The sequence below is a fragment of the Podarcis tiliguerta genome, assembly GCF_965153285.1.
Source record: "Podarcis tiliguerta genome assembly, chromosome: Z".
In the NCBI taxonomy this organism is placed as follows: Eukaryota; Metazoa; Chordata; class Lepidosauria; order Squamata; family Lacertidae; genus Podarcis; species Podarcis tiliguerta.
This window is the reverse complement of record NC_139553.1, coordinates 248831-254003: the sequence shown is the minus strand read 5'-3', so window position 1 is coordinate 254003 and position 5173 is coordinate 248831.

The following is a 5173-nucleotide window of genomic DNA, read 5'->3' as shown; positions in this document are numbered from 1 at the left end:
TGAATCAATGGGGATTTACAGCTTGACCTGTGTGATTTCGGCCTGCAATTCAACCGGTCAAACTAGTCGGAAAAAATTGGCTTTACCTGTGTGATTTCTGCCTGAAGTAATGAGGGATTCAGATGACTGAAATTTGGCTTTAGCCTGTGAGATTTCTGCCTGAATTAATGGGGATTTAGATGTCTGAAAATTGGCTTTTTCGGTGGGATTTCCGCCTGAATTAATGGGGATTTACAGCTTGACCTGTGTGACATCGGCCTGGAGTTCAGCCTTTAAAACTGGACTGAAAAACTGGCTTTACCGGTGAGATTTCTGCCTGGAAATTGGATTTACCAGTGAGATTTCTGCCAGAAAACTGGCTTTACCAGTGAGATTTCTGCCTGAAAACTGGCTTTACCGGTGAGATTTCTGCCTGAAAATTGGCTTTACTGAAGCTTCACCTGTGTGACATCGGCCTGGAGTTCAACCTTTAAAACTGGCCTGAAAAACTGGCTTTACCGGTGAGATTTCTGCCTGAAAACTGGCTTTACCAGTGAGATTTCCGCCTGAATTAATGGGGATTTAGGTATTAAGGAGAGTCTGAAAAATTGGCTTTACCGGTGAGATTTCTGCCTGAATTAATGGGGATTTAGGTATTAAGGGGGGTCTGAAAAATTGGCTTTTCCTGTGTGACATCGGCCTGGAGTTCAGCCTTTAAAACTGGACTGAAAAATTGGCTTTACCGGTGAGATTTCTGCCTGAAAATTGGCTTTCCCGGTGAGATTTCCGCCTGAAAATTGGCTTTCCCAGTGAGATTTCTGCCTGGAAATTGGATTTACCGGTGAGATTTCTGCCTGAATATTGGCTTTACTGAAGCTTCACCTGTGTGACATCAGCCTGAATTTCAACCGGCAAAATTAGGGTGAAAAAATTGGCTTTACCGGTGGGATTTCTGCCTGAATTAATGGGGTTTTAGATCTCCTTGTGAAGCTCTACCTGTGTAACATCGGCCTGGAGCTCAACCTTTAAAACTGGCCTGGAAAAGTGTCTTTACCGGTGAGATTTCTGCCTGGAAAGTGGCTTGACCGGTGAGATTTCCGCCTGAATTAATGGGAATTTAGGTATGAAAATTGGCTTTACCTGTTGGATTTCTGCCTGAATTAATGGGGATTTAGGTATGAAAATTGACTTTACCTGTGAGATTTCTGCCTGAATTAATGGGGATTTAGATGTCTGAAAATTGGCTTTACCAGTGAGATTTCCGCCTGAAACAATGGGAAATTTAGATTTTAGAGTCTGGAAAACTGGCTTTTCCGGTGGGATTTCCGCCTGAATTCATGGGGATTTACAGCTTGACCTGTGTGACTTCGGCCTGCAATTCAACCGGTGAAAGTAGTCTGAAAAAATTGGCTTTACCGGTGTGATTTCTGCCTGAATCAATGGGAAATTTTGATATTAATGGGGGAAACTATTGTGCTCTACCTGGTGAATTGCGGCCTGAATCAATGGGAAATTTAGATATTTGAGTCTGGAAAATTGGCTTTACCTGTGAGATTTCTGCCTGAAGTAATGGGGATTAAGATGTCTGAAAAGGGGCTTTACCTGTGAGATTTCTGCCTGAAGTAATGGGGATTTAGATGTCTGGAAAGAGGCTTTACCTGTGAGATTTCTGCCTGAATTATGGGGATTTAGAGCTCCTTGTGAAGCTTCACCTGTGTGACATCAGCCTGGCTTTCAACTGGCAAAACTAGTCTGAAAATTGGCTTTACCTGTTGGATTTCTGCCTGAAGTAATGGGGAACTAGTCTGAAAATTGGCTTTACCTGTGAGATTTCTGCCTGAATTCATGGGGATTTAGATCTCCTTCTGAAGCTTCACCTGTGTGACATCGGCCTGGAGCTCAGCCTTTAAAACTGGCCTGGAAAAGTGGCTTCACCGGTGAGATTTCCGCCTGAAAATTGGCTTGACCGGTGAGATTTCCGCCTGAATTAATGGGGATTTAAGTACTAAATGGAGGGAAACTTCGCGCTCTACCTGGTGGATTGCGGCCTGAATTCATGGGAATTTAGATGTCTGAAAAGAGGCTTTGCCTGTTGGATTTCTGCCTGAAGAAATGGGAATTTAGGTATGAAAATTGGCTTTACCAGTGAGATTTCTGTCTGAATTAATGGGGATTTAGATATGAAGGAGAGTCTGAAAAATTGGCTTTTCCAGTGGAATTTCTGCCTGAAAATTGGCTTGACCGGTGAGATTTCCGCCTGAATTAATGGGGATTTAGGTATTCAGGGGGGTCTGAAAAATTGGCTTTTCCTGTGGGATTTCTGCCTGAAAATTGGCTTTCCCAGTGAGATTTCTGCCTGAATCAACAGGGATTTAATTCTGAAAAATTGGCTTTCCAGTGGAATTTCTGCCTGAAAATTGGCTTTACCTGTGAGATTTCTGCCTGAATTAAAGGGGATCTAGTCTGAAATTTGGCTTTACCTGTGAGATTTCTGCCTGAATTAATGGAGATTTAGATGTCTGAAAATTGGCTTTACCTGTGAGATTTCCGCCTGAATCCATGGGGCTTTAGATCTGCTTGTGAAGCTCTACCTGTGTGACATCGGCCTGGAGTTCAGCCTTTAAAAGTGGCCTGAAAAATTGACTTTCCAGTGGAATTTCTGCCTGAAAATTGGCTTTACCTGTGAGATTTCTGCCTGAATTAAGGGGGATTTAGATGTCTGAAAAGGGGATTTTCCTGTTGGATTTCTGCCTGAATTAATGGGAAACTAGTCTGAAAATAGGCTTTACCTGTGAGATTTCTGCCTGAAGTAATGGGGAACTAGTCTGAAAATTGGCTCTACCGGTGAGATTTCTGCCTGAAAACTGGCTTTACCGGTGAGATTTCCGCCTGAATTCATGGGGATTTAGATCTGCTTGTGAAGCTCTACCTGTGTGACATCGGCCTGGACTTCAACCTTTAAAACTGGCCTGGAAAGCTGGCTTCACCGGTGAGATTTCTGCCTGAAAATTGGCTTGACCGGTGAGATTTCCGCCTGAATTAATGGGGATTTAGGTATTAAAGGGAGGGAAAGCTTCGCACTCTACCTGTGAGATTTCTGCCTGAATTAATGGGAATTTAGGTATGAAAATTGGCTTTACCTGTTGGATTTCTGCCTGAAGTAATGGGGATTAAGATGTCTGGAAAAGGGCTTTACCTGTGAGATTTCTGCCTGAATTAATGGGGATTTAGATGTCTGAAAATTGGCTTTACCTGTGAGATTTCTGCCTGAAGTAATGGGGATTAAGATGTCTGAAAATTGGCTTTACCTGTGAGATTTCCGCCTGGAAATTGGCTTTACCGGTGAGATTTCTGCCTGAATTAATGGGGATTTGGGTATTCAGGGGGGTCTGAAAAATTGGCTTTACCGGTGAGATTTCTGCCTGAATTCATGGGGATTTAGATCTCCTTGTGAAGCTTCACCTGTGTGACATCGGCCTGGACTTCAACCTTTAAAACTGGCCTGAAAAACTGGCTTTCCCGGTGAGATTTCTGCCTGAAAACTGGCTTTACCAGTGAGATTTCTGCCTGAATTCATGGGGATTTACAGCTTGACCTGTGTGACATCAGCCTGCGATTCAACTGGCAAAACTAGTCTGAAAAGATTGACTTTTCCAGTGGGATTTCTGCCTGAATTAATTGGCTTTTCCTGTGGAATTTCTGCCTGAAAATTGGCTTTACCCGTGAGATTTCCGCCTGAATTCATGGGGATTTAGGTATTAAGGGGGGTCTAAAAAAATTGGCTTTTCCAGTGAGATTTCTGCCTGAATTGATTGGCTTTTCCTGTGGAATTTCTGCCTGAAAACTGGCTTGACCGGTGAGATTTCTGCCTGAATTCATGGGGATTTAGATCTCCTTGTGACGCTCTGCCTGTGTGACATCGGCCTAGAGCTCAACCTTTAAAACTGGCCTGGAAAACTGGCTTTCCTGGTGAGATTTCTGCCTGAAAATTGGCTTTCCCTGTGAGATTTCTGCCTGAAAATTGGCTTTCCCAGTGAGATTTCTGCCAAAAAACTGGCTTTCCAAGTGAGATTTCTGCCTGAAAATTGGCTTTCCCACTGAGATTTCTGCCTGAAAATTGGGTTTACCGGTGAGATTTCCGTCTGAATTAATGGGGATTTAGATATGAAGGGGAGTCTGAAAAATTGACTTTCCAGTGGAATTTCTGCCTGAAAATTGGCTTTACCGGTGAGGTTTCTGCCTGAAAATTGGCTTTTCCGGTGAGATTTCTGCCTGAAAATTGGCTTTTCCGGTGAGATTTCTGCCTGCAAACTGGCTTTACCGGTGAGATTTCTGCCTGAATTAATGGGGATTTAGGGATTAAGGGGGGTCTGAAAAATTGGCTTTTCCGGTGGGATTTCTGCCTGAATCAATGGGAAATTTAGATATTAAGGGGAGGGAAACGATCGCGCTCTACCTGGTGGATTGCAGTCTGATCTCCTTGGGAAGCTTCACCCGTGTGACATCAGCCTTCCATTCAAACTAGTCTGAAAATTGGGCTTTTCCGGTGTGATTTCTGCCTGAATCAATGGGAAATTTAGATATGAATGGGGGAAACTATTGCGCTCTACCTGGTGGATTGCAGCCTGAATCAATGGGAAATTTAGATATCAGAGTCTGGAAAATTGGCTTTTCCGGTGGGATTTCTGCCCGAATTTATGGGGATTTACAGCTTGACCTGTGTGACTTCGGCCTGCGATTCAACGGGTAAAACTAGGGTGAAAAAATTGGCTTTACCTGTGTGATTTCCGCCTGAATCAATGGGAAATTTAGATATTAGAGTCTGGAAAAGTGGCATTACCGGTGTGATTTCCACCTGAATCAGTAAGGATTTAGAGCTTGACCTGTGTGACTTCGGCCTGCGATTCAACTGGTCAAACTAGGGTGAAAATATTGGCTTTACCTGTGAGATTTCCGCCTGAATTCATGGGGATTTACAGCTTGACCTGTGTGACTTTGGCCTGCGATGAATTGCTGCCTGGTCTACCTGTTGAATTTCTGCCTGATCTAATGATGAATTGCTTCCTGATCTACCTGGTGAATTCCTGCCTGATCTACCTTGGGGTTAAGCAGGCAGGAATCCAACCGGTGCAGCAGGTAGCAATCCCACCGGTGGAGTTTGGGTGCAGTGGAGTTGCAGGCAGAAATCCCACCG